Source organism: Podarcis cretensis (genome assembly GCF_951804945.1).
Source record: "Podarcis cretensis genome assembly, chromosome: 11".
Taxonomy (NCBI): Eukaryota; Metazoa; Chordata; class Lepidosauria; order Squamata; family Lacertidae; genus Podarcis; species Podarcis cretensis.
Genome location: NC_137180.1, coordinates 31,640,454 through 31,660,712, shown reverse-complemented (window position 1 = coordinate 31,660,712; position 20,259 = coordinate 31,640,454). Strand labels below are relative to the sequence as shown.

Sequence of the window (20,259 nt, the reverse complement as noted above, 5' to 3'; positions counted from 1 at the left end):
AAGAAGCCCTGTCTCTTTATAACAATCCAGGTAAGGTGGTAGATTTCAAGGAAGGATATCAATGATTCCCGCCCCCCCTTCTCACGTTCCATCACAGCACTAGTTAGATAGCATCATATTGTTTTCAAGTGTTGCTGTTCTATGTCTATAATTTGACACCATAAGAAAGTGTAACATGCTGTCATGTAATTTCATGCAATTTATTGAGAAGTAGGAGACCTGTTTTCTGATAGCATGAGCTATTGTGGAACAGCCTTCCACTGGTTAATGAGGTTACCAAATGCCACCAATCTCCCCTTTTGATTCTTTGACCAATTTACTTGTCATCTTGATGAAACTGTAATACTAAGGAAGGAAGAAAAAGTTACTGAGAACACAGACAAACTTTTTAATATAAAGAAGGATCAGAATATCATGTCTCCGGGCACTGAACATCTCATTAATAGGGCCTGTCCGCACATACTGCAAAATGAATCGCCAGCTAGCTAATGAAAGCAAATAGAAAATAGTTAGTTCATGGTTCTCATTGTGGGGAAGATGTACAGCATTCCAGTTCAGATGTTGCACAATAAGGGTGGGTAGAAGAATCCTGAGAACTGTAGGTTGTTATGGGTGCTTCTGGGGGAAGCCAGGACTCTTAAAGTGATATGAGTGCTTTAGGTGTATGGTGTGCATGTGATTTTCATACATTCAACTTTCTGGCTCTGATTTAACCCGTGTTCATCAAACTGAAATCCTTTTAAAGTCAACAGAACTTAAGTTAGTTTTATGGCTTATTCCGTACCTTTCCACTGAATGGAGAAACTCCCTATACATAATGCCTGGATTTGATATTCCAATATCTTTGCTTTCCTTCTGATTGTTGATGTTAGTCTGATGACTACCGGTATATGACTCCTGTTTGTGCAAAGTTTCAAGAAAACAGCCTGCCACTCAACTTCATTGTTGGCAAGATGCTGGAAAGGCTTTGTCACATCTCAAGAGACTCAGACACTAATCTTCTCGTGTTTTTGTTGCTTATCTGAAGCCTAAAAGAAACATTCAATGTGTTTTGCTTGTTTTTAAAAAGCTACACCAAATCTTCTCCATCACAAATAAGAACCATCCCTGCAACTACTAAGTTGTCCCTCAGGCCGCATTGAAAGCATCTGTTCTCATAGTCTTCTGAGGATGATAGGTCTGCATCGGTCTGTGGAATATTCCTGATGCTATTAATCTGCAGTCAGTTTTCAATAAGAGCACTGAAGAAACTGCTCTCCAACATATAACGTAATTAATTAAAAGAACATCTTCATGCAAATGCTGTGACATCAGCTGAATAAAAAAATGAACAAGATGTTTAAAAATTGACGTAGCCTTTGTATTGGTTTTGTGGACATCTTTCTCACTACATACATCAGTTAGCAATATCTCTTTCAGCAACAGAAACTTCATTATCACATCTAATTCTGGTTGTGCAGCAGATTAAGCTTCTGAACAGTTTGTGGCTCTGACTTTTTTTCCCATTTGTGAAAGCACAAAGAAAAGAATTGATAATAATTCAAAAGAAGTAGAGAACAAATAAGTATTCATAGCAGAAAGCTAAATTTATCCCCTTGGTGGACAGTCAACAGCAAGCACCAAAGCTTTTGGCAACAGAGAATATGTTGCAGAAGAAGACATCATTTTCATTCTCCATTGTTGATACAGGGGTGATATTTGTACCAGTGGCAGACCTGTCTCAGACCAGTGGTGGAACTGTTGCCTCATTCAGCATACAGATTTAAAACTGAGCAAAGACAAGTTTTTCCATTGTCCTCGTATCATTTAAACGGAATCACAAACACGACCAAGGGTTGTGGGACCTGTAGTTTGTTAAAGGTGGGGAGAGTTGTTAGGAGAACCCAGTTCTCCTCAGGAAACTACAATTTTCAGAGTTCCCTGGAAAGGGGGATTGACTGTTAAACCACTCTGAGAATAGATATGAATACTCAGAGGTGATAGTGGCAAGACATTATCTGTCTTTCTGAACCTTCCCAATGATGGGATCCATGACATGAAAAGGATATCTAATCAGCCCCTTGTCACTTTGAATAATGACTTGGTTCCATGTGATGTGTGGAAGAAGACCACACAGAAGTTAATCACAGCAATTAATGTCTTGACAACTTTGTTATGCTACCCGGAAGACTAAGAGTAAATCTGTATTATGTAAAAACCAGAGACCCTCTGAGAACCTACTGTGAGATTATTCCAAATGTACTAAATATGGATTTGCTTCTTTGCGGCTTTCTAAAGAGGAAAAGGTTTCACAAGCACCCAGTGACAGATATTACCCACGAGTTGTTTGCATATAATGTGAATTCTTTTTTACATTAGTTCATTATAGCTGGGGTTTTAGTGTAAGCATTTCCCCCTTATATTTTTTTCCAGGTTTTTAAAAATATATTTAGAATTATATAGATTCCCACAGTCTTGGGCAGGAAGTCACAGAATTTTCAAAAGATGACGAGGCCTTAACCAAGGTTATATTTTCAAATTTATATTTTCAATTGCATATATGAAATTAGACATTGCATATCAGTTGCATATATGAAATCAGATCTTAAATATCAAAGGCATATTCAGACATCCTTGAGCAACCTCGTCTAAATAATGAGTAGCTTTGAACTTGAATATTCACTTACATTCATATTTTGATCCCTTTCAGCCTTACATCTCTGACATCGTACAAACCAGTGCCCTCGATTTGTGATGGTAAGTTACTACACATTCTAGTGACTGGAATAGACTATTAGGTGGTGGCTACTGAAATAGAAGTACAATGATGAATGAACAAGTGTCTATTTGCAGGATTGGGTTTCAGCGAACTGCATGTCTCCGTCAATGCATATTCACTAAGAATGAGGAGAAACCCAGTTTCTGCTCAGTATATTGCATTGTAGAGAACCTCTGCCCTAATACAGAATTTGTCAGCCTTTATGTATGCACAAAATGCTGGTATGTGCAGGTACGAAGTCACTGTCTAGCCCTGCCCCTCTGGTCACTACATCTATGACAGCTGCAATCTCCTACCCAGGCAGCATATGATGATGAGTAACACGCTCTTCATAGCAGCTACAAGTTGAGAAAAGATTTCTCACCATCACCATTTATTTGTCCGCCATCTTTTCATCGGAAACTATGCTCAAAGTGGTTCACAGCATGGAGGAGGGGTATCACATGATCCACTAAGTTACAAAATCTAACAAAATCTAAATGATCAATAAGTTAATGAAAGCATTTTAACAAGTTTTTCTGGGCTCACAGCAAGGTCAAACCCTCCAAGTGTCCCTATTTTCCAGGGACGTCCCTGATTTAGAGGAGGCATCCTGGTTTCTGATTTGATCCCAGAATGTTCCATTTTTCCTTAGGGTGTCCCTATTTTCATTGGAGAAGTGTTGGAGGGTATGGAGTTATCCAACCCCCAAGCCATCTGAAGGCAATCCTGTATAGGGAAGTTTTTATTGTTTAATGTTTTATTATGTTTTTACATATGTTGGAAGCTGCCCAGAGAGGCTGGGGAAACCCAGCCAGATGGGTGGGGTGTAAATAAAATTATTATTATTATTATTATTATTATTATTATTATTATGGAATGGGATGTCCCTATTTTCATTGGAGAAATATTGGAGGGCATGCAGAGTGGCCTCTTGTACCTTCAGCAGCAACTTTTGTAGCTGGAATCAGCAAGTGCTCCTCCCACCCAGGTCAAGTGGAAATAGGCCAGAAAAGGAGGGACAAGTCTTGAGGGACTCAGAGATATTAAAAAGCTCAGTTGGTTAGAACACTGTGCGGATAACAACAAGGTTGCAGGTTCGATCCCCATTTGGGACAGTTGCGTCTTCCTGCATTGCAGGGTGTTGGACTAGATGATCCTTAGGGTCCCTTTCAACTCTACAATTCTGTGAAATCTGTGAAATCACAAGGCGTTCTATGAATCCTCCTTTCCTCCTCCTTTTCTCTTACTTTGCTGATGTTCACCATATAGATGAATGATCTTCATGCACATGTATTAGGAATGTAAATGCCCTTCATGCAACGTGTATGGAATTATTTTGCTAAAATGTGAGGATCTCTTCCCAAGGGTTGGAGGGACATTTGCAGTGTTCCACCTACGATTGCTGCCATTGTTGGGCACCTTCCGCTTTCATTTATGGTAAATGGTCCCTGCTTCCCCAAATCCCTCCTCTTCCTCCTCCCCTCCTACGCCAAGTCACATTTGGTAGCCAACAGCAGCAGGCTGTATTTATTTGGTTTGCAAATGGTTGATCTTTCCTTGTCTCGGATGGGTTGCTTCATGTCCGGAATTTGCTTTTTCAAGATAATCTTGGCGGCTACAGAAGCCCTATTGTGTAACTCTTTGTGGTCCTCTGGAAAGCACTTTTTTTTTTTTTAGGATGAGGGTTGGTTTTTTTGTTGGTGGTGTTTTACCTACGCTCATTTTAATTTTAAAACTAGAGCTTGTTTGCTAAGGGGTGTTAGGTGTTATATAAATCACCAAATGGTGTCAAGAAAGGTCTACAGGTATTGCTTACTTGTGCAAAGAAACTTATTACATTATTCAGTACTTTTACACATACACCAGCTTTTTATAAATATCCTATGCTTCACAGGAAATTGTTTGGTTGTGGGAACAGTCTGGCAGTTCTGAAATGGAGAGCTAGCAAGAATGCAAACACAACATATCCCTCTCTCTGCATATATTTAGCTATTTGCATTATGACTGTATGAGTATCACTGCGATTGATATCAGTGTCTTAATTCTGTCAGTGTCTTAAATCCTGGCATATTATCTGTCTTAAGAATCTCATGTGGTTGCCGCCATCATAATGATCACCACCACCCCACAGTTTAAAAGGCCATTGATTGTTCAATTAGCCAAAAGCCTGGGAGAAGAGGAATGGTTTTGCCTGGCACCTTAAAATATGTAATGAAGGTGCCTGGTGAACTTCCCTGGGGAGAGCATTCCACAAGCAAGGTGCCCATTCTCAAGTTGCCACCCTCTGAATCTCTCACAGAGGAGGCACAGAAAGAAGAGCCTCAGATGATGATCACAGGGTCAGTTCATATGGGGAAAAGTGGTTCCTGAGGTACTACAGTCCTGAGTCATTTAAAGCATTATAGGTCAAAACCAGCACTTTGAATTGGGCCCGGAAGCTAATTGGCAGCCAGTGCAGTCCCACCATGATTGGTGCAATATGTTCAAACCATCTTGTCCTGGTGAGCAACCTGGCTGCTGAATTTTGCATCAGCTGAAGTTTCCGAACCGTCTTCAGAGATAACCCTACGTATAACCCATTGTATAGTTTAACTTGAAGGTTACCAGAGCATAGATGACAGGAATTAGGCTATTCCTGGCCAGATGGGGGTATAGCTAGGTCACCGGTTGAAGCTGATGGAAGGCAGGTGTGCCACTGAGGCCACCTGAGGCTCAAGTGACAGCAACAGATCCAGGAGGACCTGCAAGCTGCTCCTTCAGAGGTGGTGCAATCCCTCAAGAGTAGTCAAACTTCCACCCATCTGGTCTAGGGAACCACCCACTAACTGTGCCTCAGTTTTATCTGGACTGAGCTTCCATTTACTGACTGTCATCTAGTCCATTATTGAGGCAAGACGGTATATCCACTGCCACACCGCAAATGTAAAGGAGAAGTAGAGTTGTGTATCATCAGCATATTGCGGTAATTACATTAATACAGGAACAGACTCTGTAGTATACCACATGTCCCACAGCCCAGGGCCAGTCTTTTTGGACTAGGGGGCATGATTCTCATGTCATGAGAGAAGCCCTTAGTTGGGATATTCAAAAAGTGTTTCTGCAGCCATGACATCTCGTGACATCTAGCTTAGATTACTGCAATGTGTTCTACATCAGACTGTTCTTGAACATGGTTCAGAAGTTTCAACTGGTTCAGAATATGGCAGCAGTTAAACCCAGCTGCTTTGTTATTTTTAAGTGGAAGTTATGTTCATCACATGCAACAGAGGAATGCGTATTTGATGTGGTTTGTGATATGTTTCCACTGTGGCCTTCAACACTGCACAAGTTGCACCACTGCTGCTCTTGAACATTAGTAGGAATGACTTACTTCGAGAAAATTAAAGGATTGATTAGCACAAACCTATATCATGCCAGGCCCTTGGCTAAATCAGGCATTGAAAGCTGCTGGTGATCTTGGAAGGAATAATGACAGGAAGCATTAACCAACAAAAACATTTTCCCAGACTGAGTATGCATTATATTTATGCCCAGAATGTGAGCTAAAGTAGGGGCAGAAAGTTCTGTGTATTGTATGTGCATGTTTATATGTATACATGTGTGAATATAGATAGATATATACACACACACACATAGTGCAGTGTATAATGGCCACATTTTGCATGCATATATACATGTGTATGTATGCCTGAATATACACAAACACAGATACATATACATATTCTACAATCAATCAATCAATCAATCAATCAATCAAGATAGAACATTAAAAATTACCATGCCTGATGGATGTATGGAACAACACATTGTGAGAATGAATAGTCAACTGAGGTACTACCAGCAATACCCGTGACAAGCTAGAGAAGGTGGAGAAGACTTTCCCCACCCATGTAGCTCGACCACTAGTGACCGCTCTCAGCCCATCCACTATTGATGGATTCCAACTCTCGTAATTTCAATATGTATTATTATTACTTATTTATTGTTGCAGACTAGGGATGGGGACCTCCAGATGTCATGGGACTCCAACTCTCATCAGCATGGACAATGGTCTAGGATTGTAGAAGGTGTGGTCCAAATTGAGGGTCACAGGTTCACCAACCCTGATGTAGACAATAGAAGTAGAACTGCTGATACACACTAGCATGGTGAGTTGAAGACTTGGGGTGGGATGGATGAGATCTACTGTGACTCTCCTATAGATAGTGTGATCTTACAAATCAATCATCTTTTAGACACATTGCTGCAATATGTATTTCTGTTTCTGTTCACTGGAAGGCCAGAAATCATTCGGGGTCCCTGGCTGCCTTGATCTTTTAAAAGTTTGCTCTCTCCTGTTGAGGTTTCTAAAGCATTTATTCACTTCAATTTTTTTGTGCCGGATCAATTTACACAGGCCAGGCAAAGGGTAAAAGCTTTCCCCTTTCTTCTTGTACTTTATTTGCTCCTTATACTACCACACACTGCTCAAGAGAATGTAGCTGCCTCACAAACCTTAGATAGCAGCATGATAGGATCACAGTGGATGGGGGGGGGGATCAAACTGTAAGTTCAAAACTGGAAGGGCAGGAAAGCACCTACAAAACTGGGAGGTTTAGCTGCAGAACAAGATGGGTGGCCACTCTAAGCCCCAAGAGCTTATCAATAGCTTAGCCACAGGCCAAGCCACAGGCCAGAGGAAGATCTGAAGTTGCAAGCTCTGTTAAGATGTTCACCAAGAAACTACACCTTTTTTGGCAAGGGAATTGACACAGCTCCGAATGCCTTTTGGTAAAGGATTCAAAAGCCTAGAGGGGAAAATAAGGGCTATTGCTACAGTAAGGCACTTTTATTCAGTCCTTTTAACTGCACAGCTTCCTCTAGGTACACTTTGTACTCCCAACTGCTTCATATAATGCATCAACGTATCCTGAATGTGTAACGGCATAGAACAAAAAAGGGCTCTGTTTTGGGGGCTACCTCTGGCTCATGGGTCTGGAAATGAGCTCACCTGCATGGCTTCTCACCTTGGTAGCTTCCAGACTGTATTTTCAGGAGGGATTCAATCACATACTGGCAAATTGAGGTCGCATGATGAAAATGGATTTGGAGTTCTGGCACACACAACAAACCTCTCCCAACACCCCAATATCAGTCTTTTTCTTTTTTCTTTTTGAAACAGTTTTTATTTGATTTTACAGATATATATTTATAACAAAACCAAATACATTCCATATAAAGAGATTTCTCCGAATTTCAAGACTTCCCTCCATGGGTCCTGCAAATTATATCATAATCTATATTTTATATCTATCCATATTGTCTATAGTAGTTGTTATATTACAAGTGAGGTTGAAATCCTGCTAATGTTTTCATCTGCTTACAGCAGTCTCCTAAGTAAATTATAAATTTTCCCCATTCTTTCTTGAAGCTTTTGTCTTCTTGGTACCTGAGCTTTCTGGTCAGTTTTGCCATTTTGCCGTAGTCTAATAGCTTGGTTTGCCATTCCTCTCTGGTAGGGATTCTTTCTTCTTTCCATCTCTCAACATCGGTCTTTTTCAATAAGGTAAATGATAGAATGGCTCAATTTAGTTAGAAGAACAGAGATCATTTGTACTTGTAAGTGTATCTGTATCTGCAAAACCCTACAAGCTGTATCAACATCTGGAACTGTTTTACTGAGCCTTATCTTCTGCAACTGTAAACTATCTGAACCTTAGAAAAAGAAAAGAAAAAAAAGAAAATGCCCTGGAAATTGTGAGATTTGACCCAACTGTCAGTTATTAAGTTTTGGGGTTGTTCCAGTGCCAAGAGGATGTTAGTAGAAGGGATTATTCCTGAACAGGATGTATCCCAAATTGTGTAGAGGGCATGGAACAAGTCACACCAGTCCCATCTCCAGTATCCCAGCATGCATCATTCCCACCTTCGCCACCCCAAATCCTCCCAACTACAGGTAAGCATGTTTAAACCCTTCAGACCTTCCTGCTCAATGTAGGAAGGTCTCCAGGAGTCATGGAATGCTCAGGGTGCACTTGTGTGCACAGCCTGTAGCTATCTTCACGCATTTAATGTGTGTGTCTGAAGAGTGCTACATTCTAATGTCAACTCACTCCCCAACTTGGCTCTATGCCCCTAGTAAAATAAGTTTCCCGTTCCTACCTCCATCAGCTCGACAAGCTCATTCTCCCTGTCATAACTGAATAAAAAGGTCTCTGCCGTATTTATTGTTACAATGGTCAGTTTTCAGTAAAAACCACTAAAACAAATGGTTATGCACATTTCAACGTACTCCAAAAGGAAAAATGAGAGCATGCTGGCCTGAGCATCATTCCAAGACAGCAAAAATTTTCCTTAACTTGTGACCAAAGAGAAATGAATATGAACATTTAATTTATTAACTTTGCTCCTTAGCACCTGGGCAGAAATAAAATACCTCTCAAAAACATTCCCATTAGAAATTTAACTGGAAAGCCATTTCTGCAAGAATTAGTTATGTTTCTAGAGGGGTTGTCTCCCCTTCCACTTCTTGCTATCATGTGCTGCTGAAGAGGAATATTTGAGGAGAGGAAAGAAATCTAGTGAAGGAAAGAAATGGATGACATCAAAATTAAAGAGGGAAGAAAAACTGTGGGCTACAGCACTGGAAAGTTTCCATGGGATTGGAGTCTCATTAGTATACTGATGAGCAGCTGGAGATGGTGCTCCTCTTCCTTGAACCAGCCACCTACCACTACTGTTTGCTGTCTATATTGGCCATTCCCCATCCACACCATCCAGAGATAGTAGCTGCTCTGTGACTGTGTGAGTCAGTGAGAGAGATGTTCTTGTCTTAGGAGTGAAAATGTGATCATGTTTGTGCTTGTGTGCATGTGTGAAAAGTATCATGGATTGGTTGGATGCAGAGGAATGGTGGGAGGAGCTAGCTGGGGAATCACCAAGGGAGGAAAGCTTGGAGTCTGAGAAGTGGTGGTGGGACAACGATGAGCAGTCATTGAGAGAAGACTGAGAAAAGGAGATGTCAGAAGCTGAAGAGGTCACAGGGCTTAGTGAGCTGGGAGAGTCTGTAGCAGAGAGAAAGCCAGAATCAGAGGCAGAAGCTGAAGCAGGAGAGGAGGGAGGCCAAGAGGCAGAGATGAGTTAGGCGGATGAAGAGTCATGGGTTTTTCCTCTTCCTACTGCGACAAGCTCCCCTCCTGCCCTGTATCTCAGAACCAGAAGTAGAAATAGGATTTTTTAAAATAATAATTTTTGTTTTCCATATTTATCATAATCACATTCTGTTACATAATTCTATAACCTAAGACATTGCTCAAACTGAGCATTGACCTCCTTCCCTCCCTCTTTCTGACTTCCAAACATCTTTACTAAATTCTTAGCATTTCTATAGCCACTTTTTTACCTTCTATCTTCTTTTTATATTTCACCTCATTATATGTAAATCAGTTCCTTATATTCACATTACAAAATATTGTTTTCAGATGTTTACAATGTTCTTTCATATAAAATATAAATTTGCTCCAGTCCTTTTGAAACAGTTCATCGTGCTGATTCCAGATCTTCCCCATCAACTTTGCCAACTCTACGTATTCCACCATCTTGATCTGCCATTCTTCCAATGTTGGAAGTCCCTGCTTCTTCCATTTCTGAGCCAGAAGTATCCTTGCAGCCATCCTTGCAGGACTGAAATAGGTGGGGCAGCATCAGACTTCACACAGGCTCTGATTGCTGGAGAGGAGGGGACTGACGGCTATGGGGAAGCAGGGACTTTCACTCTCAGCAACTTATTTTCATGGATTAAGACCACCAGGAATGAGCTGCTGTGCTCATTAGGTCCGACACTCAGCTCAGTCTGTGGAGATTGTGTTTTTGCTAACCAAGAGTTAACTGGAGTTTCATCTGTACGATTACTAGCCCACATGCTCTTGTGACAGAGTGTCTCTATGAAAGGGAGTGGTTTGCAATGGGAACATGTTTTCTACATGCTTAGTTGCTTGACAATACAATGCCTATTATGACCACTTGTAGTCTGTGGCTAAGTTGGCTCACTTTCTTGAGTGATCTGCTCTTTTGATACCTCTGCTACGCGTTCTCTTAATTTATAGCCTGTGGCTTGGCTCACTTCCTTGAATTATCTGCCTTGCATGTTTTTTGAGCTCGCTTTATGAATTCTCTGCTTGTCCTCCATGATAGAAACTCTTTGTTTTGGTGCTTCCTCCCTGTAAAACTGACAAATAGTTTCTAGATTTCCCCCCCCCCCCCCCTGAGTACCCAATTCTTGAATAATAGGCTCCATATTTGTGATCTGAGGAGTAGACAAGCCTAGCCGCAGACTACTTAAGTTATGCACTCTTAGGTCTTGCTTTATGCTTGTGAGACAGCTGTAGTCTGGATTGTGTTAGAATGATCTGCGTTTGGTTTTCAACCACATATGCATGTACTGCATGTAATCCTGGGCTTCATCCCAGTCGCAGGAGCTCTGTCCTTTAATCCTTGAACTCTGTCTCCAGAGGCACATCTTTCTCTGCCTTCTGAACCCCCTGGCCCATGGACTAAAATTGTTGTCTTCCATGCGTTGGCAACCCTAGAGGTTAAAGTGATCCACTATGATGGTGAAGACAGATGTCCTAACACAAAGAGTTCTGTCACTACACCCCTGAGCCCTGAGCTGAGCCTGGCTTCATCCTACCTTTGCAGCTCAAATGACATGCATACATGTTCTAAAGATTTTTCTTTGCAGGAGTGGGATATTTATTGGCAACATCACAGGCGCCAATGGTTTGGTGCCATTCACAGCTGGAAGTGACATAAGTATTTACACACACACACACACTGACTCAGCCCTTTTCAGCAAGATGCTGAATTTGGATTATCCTCTTCCATGTAGCCACACTACTCTAATAATGGATGCCCACATTAGTAGCACCCATTCATGGGCTCCCATTGTGTAAATGGAGCTGAAATGAACTTTTAGTATCACACATAAACACCCATAGTTCACTTTAAAACTGTTTCCTGTATTGTGATGGGTGAGTCTTCAGTTGCTATCCAACTAAGAGTAAATCCATTGAAATTAATAACTTTAACTTACTAACAATGTATATCACCTTTCAGCTTTAAAAACCAGTGACATTTTATATTAGTAACTTTGTATTAATGTAACATTTCTATATATAATGGTGTATTTTTGTAATATTTTGTTTAAGTTGTCTGTTGTTGCTTCAGTTATTTGTACACTGCTTAGAGTTATTTTTAATATATTAAGCGGTATAGAATAATAATAATAATAATAATAATAATAATAATAATAATAATAAATGTTATGCCCATCTTCCCACTGTGTAAAAAGAAATCAAACAAACAAAGCTGGCAAGGAAGGGAGAAGGAGGAGTAAGAGGAAGTTGAAGGTGAAGGTGAATCAGCAGAAGGTCATACACAGCCTAGTCATTGTTGAACCCGATGTCTTTTGCATCTGCTAACTCTGACTCTTGCTCTCTAGAACTGATTTCCAATGATGCTCGAAGCTTCAGGAGGGCAGAGATAATTGTTCAATACACTGATTTTAAATTCAGTGAAGCAGTGTATTAACTTCCAACAATGAGTCCGGATAAAGAGCTTCAGATTTGAGGGAGATGAGGGTTAAAACATAATTTTGTTTCTTTTATCATAAAAAACACACACTATTTCTTAAGTTTTAGGGTTGCCAAGTAAACCATTAAATGGGCCTGTAAAATGGGGAAGGGTCCCTCTGTCCTGTGAGCTGCCTGCAGGCAATGTGCAAAAATAAATAAGGTAGTTAAAACTTGCAAAGGAGATGGCAAGGGTGTGAGCAGAGCATATTTTGGATGAGAAGAAAAGGGCATGTCACATATTAGTGTAATTAGTTTTGAGCTCTGCCCTCTAATAGATCTTTGATTTATGAGCCCTTACAATTTTCCATCCATACTAGCTATGTGTTAAAGAGCCATAACGTTACTTTGATTCTTACTGACTCGAAGGGAGCAGACAAAACTTTGTTCAAAGAACAAAGTGAAATGCCGTATAAACTTCAACTTCTGCTTCCTGTTTCCCCTAATTTAATCGAAAACACGGGGGATTTGTTGTACAGCAAGGGAACAGACTTTAGGATATGTCATATTTCAGAATTCCTTTCTTGCCTGTAATGTCGTCAGCGCAGTGGCTGTGGTTCAAGCCAACCGCAGCTTGGAAAGTGGAATATATCATCTAAAAATATTAAGTGGAGAAGTGAGCCTTTGAGCATTCATCACATGCCGATCTTTTCCTATGCTGTATTCCAAACACTGGAGGCCCGCAGAGAATCAGTGGAAGTCAAACTGGAAAGCCGGGCTTTGGAAGCCGAGGCACCTGCCTTTTTATAACAGCTCATCAACCCGAGTTTTTCCAATCAGATGGATAGCTTCCTTCAGTGCCAGACGTGGACATGACATTGTGTATATGAATGTTTCCATTCCTAAGCTATAGGCCCAACTGGCTGTACCAAAAAAACCCTCCTTCCATTTTGATCCAAGATGTACAAAAGAGGATAGGGCTGGGTTGTCCAAGGAGAGAAACAGGTGAGAAAATTGAAGGAGTGGGTTGGAAAAAAGCAAACTTTGGGATCCTGGAGGCCACTTTGCCATATTTAGTGGGGGAGTAATATGGGGTCACTTGTGTGTGTCTGTGTCACATATCTGTTACCCAGGCTTTTCTCAGCTAGAACTTGCTGGAACTTAGTTCCGGCACCTCTCAGGTGGGTGCCATTGCCATTATAAGAGAACAAGGGAGGCATTCATGGTGAGCTGTGGCACCTCTTTTTTCTAGAAAAACAGCACTGCCTGTTACAATTTCTTCAGCAGGGTCCCTGCAGAACCTCTGTCTCTAGAATCCAAGAGCTGCCCAATCAGCTTGACAGGGAAGAGGGTTTTTGCCTCTGTAGGTTCCAAAACTAAGGATTTAGGAACACTGCAAGCACAGGGTGCTTTCAAGAGAAGGGTGTGCAATTTCTGTCACATACAATGGAACGTCATGGAAAACACAACTTAAGTCACCCTACAAGAAGATATTGGAACTCTCCAAATCATTTGTTCATGTATGTGCACAGAGAATAGAACGTCTGACTGAAAGGCAACCCATGGAGATTCACACTGATTGTTGCAATGCACCCCTAATTATTATTATCATATAACTTTAAGATTATTGCATATTCTTAGATGGGACATGGTTGGGGACATGACATTCATGAAGGGGCCCTGCACTTCTGAATTTCCCACTGAACATACCACTATTTCCAAGAAAATCTCCTGAGGATTAGGAAAGAGGGTGTTGGAGATCAGGATCCCAGCTTGATGAGACAGGGAGCCACACTGTGATTTCTGCCCAGTGCCAGTTTATTATCCATGCTCTGGATTTGTGACAGGGTGTCTTGAGCAGGGGAGTGTTCATCTGTTGTGTGCATGAAGGAGCTCTAATTTTCCAGGTACTAAGGCACAATCGAATCCAGGTTTTCACAATGGATTTATACGCTGTTCTTAGCACAATGGCTACTTATAATTGCATTCAGAGAACAAAGCCTTGCTTGCAAATGCATCTTTATCTGAATCATGATAATCATGTGCTGATTGATTCAAATGAGCATGGGTTTTTATAAGGCAATTGGAGAAGGCCTTGAATCTTAGGTCACATCCACGCAACCCATTTAAAGAACAATTAACACACATTACTTTAAAATTCTGGGAACTTAGTTTACTCCTCACAGAACTACAGTTCCCAGAAGCATTAACACACTATAGTTCCCAGGATCCTTAATGGGGAAGACATGTGTGCTTGACATGTGTGTTAAATATGCTTTAAATATATTATGCGAAGGTGCCCTTAAAAGGAACAACAGAAGGGCCATAGCTCAGTGTCTTTGCAGGTATAAGGTCCCAGGTTAGATTTCTGGCATCTTCAGACAGGATTGAGAACCCTGTCTCAGCTAACTATTATGGAAAGATGTACAGTGGTACCTTGGTACTCGAATGGCTTGGCTCCTGAACAAATCGGCCCCCAAACGCCGCAAACCCGGAAGTACTGTAAGTGTTTCGGTTTGCAAAGTTTTTTCAGAAGCTGAACATCCAGCACGGCTTCCATGGCTTCCGTTTGAGTGCAGGAAACTCCTGCAGCCAATTGGAAGCTGCACCTTGGTTTTAGAACTGTTCTGGGAGTCAAATGGACTCCGGGAACAAATTAAATTCAAGAACCAAGGTACCACTGTATTCTTAATTGCCTGCCTGAGCCTGATGGAATGGAAAAGTTTTCAGTAGGCATTTAAAAGCTGAAACAAAAGGTGCCTGCTGAATCTGTATTGGCAGAGTACTCTGCCATGATAGTAATGAACCTTGCAAACTTGTGGAACAACCAACAATGCTCCTGCAGATGATCTCCATGATAGATGTGGAATATAAGGATTCAGGTGGTCCCTAGATTGCGGACCTAAGTTGTTCAGGGCTTTGTAAATTATGACAATTACTGCACAAGTCTTCAGACAACACACATTATCACATACTTTCCCTTTGATACAAGACTTCATAGGATCAATGGGACATAATTATCTTCATGTGATCTTGATGAACTTTCCCGCTCTCTGATCCTACTACGGAGCAGAAGTGAAGCTCAATTCAAGCATGTACAGAAGACCAACCAAAGGAAATACTCCTTTTCACTTTTACATAATAAGGTCATGTTCATTAAATTTGCAGATGGCACCAAACTGGGAGGGGCAGTCAATGCCACAGAAGACAGATTAAGGATTCCAGAGGAACTTAACATATTGGAAAACTTCACCCAAACTAACAAGATGAATTTCAGTAGGGACAAATCAACAGGATTCTGGTGTCCCTATCAAGGGAAGTAATAAAACCACTCTATTCTGCCCTGGTCAGACCACATCTGAAGTACTGTGTCCAGTTCTGGGCACCACAATTTAATAAGGTCATTGACAAGCTGGAATGTATGCAAAGGAGGAAATGTATCAAGGGTTTGGAAACCAAGCTTCTTACGAGGATCAGTTAAAGGAGAGGGGTATGTTTAGCCTGGAAAAGAGGAGGCTGAGAGGAGATATGATAACCATCTTCAAACATCTAAAGATTTTTCACATGGAGGATACAGCAAGCTTGTTTTCTCCTGCTCTGGAGGCTAGGACCTGAACCAATGGATTCAATTACAGGAAAGGAAATTCATACTAAACATCAGGAAAAACATTTTGATAGTAAGAGCTGTTCGACAGTGGAACAGACTCCCATGAGATGAGGTGGACTCCACTTCCTTGAAGGTTTTTAAGCATCTATCTAGTTGAGATTTCTGCAGGCAGAGGGCCTTCTTGGTAGTAGCACCCACTCTGTGGAACGCCCTCTCATCAGATGTCAAGGGAATAAACAACTATTTGACTTTTAGAAGACATCTGAAGTCAGCCCTGTATAGGGAAGTTTTTTATGTTTGATGTTTTATCGTGCTGTTGGGAGCTGCCCAGAGTGTCTGGGGAAACCCAGCCAGATGGGCGGGGTATAAATAAATGAATTATTATTATTATTATTATTATTATTATTATTATTATTATTACTATTGCAGGGGGTTGAACTAGATGACCCTGGGGTCCCTTCCAACTCTACAGTTCTAGAATCTATGATAGGTTAAAGGGGGTGGGGGAGAGAAAGAGACAGAGAGAGAGAAAGAGAGAATTATTGGGCACCAATCCATCCATGGCTAGTAACCGTTAGGCAAAGCACACATCAAGACTGCATAAGTGTGCTTAAATTGTGCAGATATGATTCACAACTGAGCCTGCTGCCAAAATCATTTGCATGTGTAACAGCATCTAATGCACTTAGACTCAAATGCCTCGTTATGGGTGAACCTGAAAAGCCGGCACTGTGTCTTTTATGCTAATGTGCCATTATAAGGCACCTTAGTGAAAGAAATGGGCTTTGATACAGCAATGTTTATTTTTGCTGGTATGATTTAGAATAGTTCCCTATGACAGACCTTTGTGTTGCGTTTACAAAATAATCACTACTAGAATAGAAGGTGATGAATAATACGTTGTAGTAAAAAGTTGCTTGAGCAGCAGAAGGCTATTAATATGGGATGTAGAGCAAAACACACCGCTTTATATAGCTCTTCATATACAGTATTTTAAAGCACTGCTATATGAACCCTCTTTGCATGATTTGAGAGAAGCGGGATCATATTGAAGGAAAAGCTGCTTGGCAGAGAGTTTTCCTGTCATTGAACGATCGTGCTGCTGTTCCAAGCAAAACCAGGTGGGAACATTTTCAAGAAAATGTCAAATACTGCTTCTCTTTGCCTAGAAATGGCACTGCTATTTATAGGGATGTTTTTTCCATTGGGTTGCAGCATGTTTCAGGAGCTCAGATTCAATACCAGGGCGCATAATACTGTACGTTAAGTTGCATCGAGATAATGTAATGAGTTTGCACCCTGTCAGCATGTGTAAGGTGAGGAATGATGAGCGATGCCAACTGTTACACGTACGCCACTGTATACATAACGCAAAACATTGCAGAAGAAAAGCTACGGGCGATACCCATACATATTGCCCTTAACTCCACTTGAGGCTTTTCTAGAATTATGTCGCTAATTTGGTGCACACAGGACACCAGGAGATGATTAGTAATGTAATTATAACTGCACAAACTGAAATTACAAAAGAATGGAAAACTGACTTAGGACCAATGATAGGAGACTGGCAAAAAGTGGTACATAATGTGCTCCATTTGATTTTAAAAATTAACACTTCTGCTTAGATTCCAGGAAAGCAGAGAAGGAATTAAGAGAAACAGAAGCTACAGAGAGAGCTGAAATACTTCTGTGATATAAAGTCATACCTTGGATCCCGAACGCCTTGTGAGTTGAACGTTTTGGCTCCCAAATGCCGCAAACCCGGAAGTGAGTGTTCCAGTTTGTGAATGTTCTTCCTGCAACCATATGGAAGCTGTGCCTTGGTTTCCTAATGTTTTGGAAGTCGAACGGACTTCTGGAATGGATTCCATTCAACTTCCAAGGTATGACTGTACTGTAACAATTGATTTATTGCTAGCACTAGTCATCAATGACTACTAATTATTATGGTTCTATATTCTAATCGATTACCCCAAAATTGATGGGCTTTGCCATTCAAATGGTGCACTGTGCACTGTGTTGTTTGATGGATTATGCAGGGCAGGGCTTACTTGGCCTTCCAGCTTTACATATCTATGATTCTAGGAAGGCAATTTGTTCGAAATTAGTTTTGAAATGTATAATCCCAGGCAATCCAGGAAATCACCAACAGGTACAGCTCACCATTCTTTGCTGTTGCTTCTCTTCAGCACCATGTTATGGTGCATGGGGTTCAATTCTACAAAGACTGTGTTTGGCAAGCCAATAACCTGTAGTTACATATTATAGACCCCATCCCAGAATTATTTCTGCAAGTATCCATGCCCAGGCCCCCAAGATTGTTCATCTTCTCTTGCTTGCAACCCTGGCACAATGTCTATTTAATGACAAGCATTAATATCCCTGCAGTCTTCCTGTTGTAGCAGCCAGCAGGACTCCATCCTAAGCAGCCATGTGCTGGCTCAGCAAGCCTTAGGATTGGCTCATTAGTCCTCTGTTTTCAGCTGAGGAATTTAAATATATAATCCATAGAAGCAGTTGAAGAAACTTGATTTTTGGATGGTTGCTGTGCCTTTATATATGGTTAGAAATACAGAAGTTGTAATACTTAAGGGAATTTGTTTCTTAGAGAGAGAGAAGGTCCTTCACTCACAATCATCTGTCTGACTCAGTCAGCAGGAAGTTTGCATTTTAAGCTGACATGGGCATTGCATTGCTGTTCAGCCCTAAAGATTATTATTAGGAGGGTAACATAAGGACTCTAAGCTTCTGTGTAGCTGCCTGCAGAGTGCTTCGCCTTTGGATAAAGAGGATTTTCACTGGCAAGACTGTCAGTATTTCAGCCTTTCGATGCACACATCTTTACGCCTTCTTCCGATGAATGCATGTCTTTTATTTGCAGAGCTCAGCACTAAATGAGAGAGAAAAAGGACTTTCTGATTTATTTATTTATTTTTAAATGAGCCTATACATTATTTGGCAAGCTGAGCGGCATGTCGGAGTCACTTTTGATTTAGTCATTTTGGAAGACTCAGATCTCCTCCCTCAACAAATTCTGGGCACTGGACTTTTCATGTCACGGCACTCCACTTAAAATGGCACTTCTTTCTATCCATGATTAATTAGATCAATGTTTTCTGAAAAGTGAAATATCCTTTGAAATGACCTCTTAAAATCAGCAGAAGTAAATTTGACTGGGTGCATGACAACACAAGAAGAGCCAGTTGAAACAGGCCAATGGCCCACCTAGTCCAGCACCCTCTTCTCACAGTGAACAACCAGATGCCTGTGAGAAAACTGCAAGCAAGGTAGTAGGCCCATGCAGAAGCCATTTGTGTGTAGGGCATGCTCAAGTACAGATGAGAGCAGAGGGAAACCTGTAGCCCCATCCCTGACGTCAGGGATTTTCATACATTTCTTTACATCCATGTGCAGAGTGTGGTTGTCTGCATAGGAAGGCTAATTGCATAGGAAGGGATTCTGCATGACCAGGGCACCTGGGACTGTGTGAGTGTCCCGACTGTACTGAGCCTCTACACACATGCAGGTGCTCATTCATTGACCTTCCTATGCAGACAACCACATTCAACCCAAACTAAGGGAGGGGAGGAGGCTCAAAGTCAAGATTGGGGACTAAAAGTTTGGTCCCACTCCACTTGAGTTTGCCCTACATGGGAGTAAATCAGGAATAAGACTAACTATTACAAGGCTTCTGAGCAACTACACTACATTATGACAAAAAAGGCGACAACTCATAGGGTGGAATTCAACATTCAGTTCCCTTCGTTGCCTGATCAGTTTACCAGGTTCAGAGTGAGGCATGGAAATATTTGGAGCATTTTCTGTGTTTCTTAATGAAGTGTTATCGGAGCAATCGGCGGATGTGGCCGTCCAGCTGTTGCTGTGTACAGCCATGGCTTTTGTGCGCTGCATGGAACTTCATGTGTCAGCTTGTGGCAACTCTCCAGGCCTCCAACCAAGGACATCTTGAGAAATGCAGGTCCCTCCCTGCACTATATAAACACCTTGTCAATGTCAGAGCAGCAGCACAAAATTCCTAGAAGAGAAATGGCTCTGTGACTGTAGACTGAGAGGATGCTTTCTCCACCTTGTTTTCAAATGTACTATCTTTTATTCACTCTTTGAAAATGTTATCAACAGGGCAGGCTTTTATGTGTGTGTGTGTGTGAGAGAGAGAGAGAGAGCGAGAGAGAGAGAGAGAGACAGAGAGAGAGGGAGAGAGAGACTGACCCTCTCAGCTGCTTGTGGGATTCCGTAGACTGACGATATCACATGTAGGTGCTACAGTTGGTTTTTCCACAGAAGAATGAACCTATTCTTGCTTTTAGCTTCTACAATCTAAGGTAATAAGGAACAAAGTGTGA

The 20,259-nt window shown here is 41.3% G+C and overlaps 1 protein-coding gene and 1 long non-coding RNA gene across 2 annotated transcripts in view; one reads left to right on the top strand and one right to left on the bottom strand.

Moving 5' to 3' along the window:
• Positions 1–6,882, top strand: part of LOC307226910 — a 90,594-nt gene extending 83,712 nt beyond the window's left edge. Inside the window, exon 4 of the long non-coding RNA XR_013843685.1 lies at positions 6,732–6,882. This is a non-coding gene — a long non-coding RNA (uncharacterized lncRNA). The remainder of the gene's footprint in view (positions 1–6,731) is intronic.
• MBLAC2 (metallo-beta-lactamase domain containing 2) overlaps positions 1–20,259 on the bottom strand; it is a 643,282-nt gene that overhangs the window by 17,810 nt on the left and 605,213 nt on the right. The gene's annotated exons all lie outside the window — the stretch shown is intronic.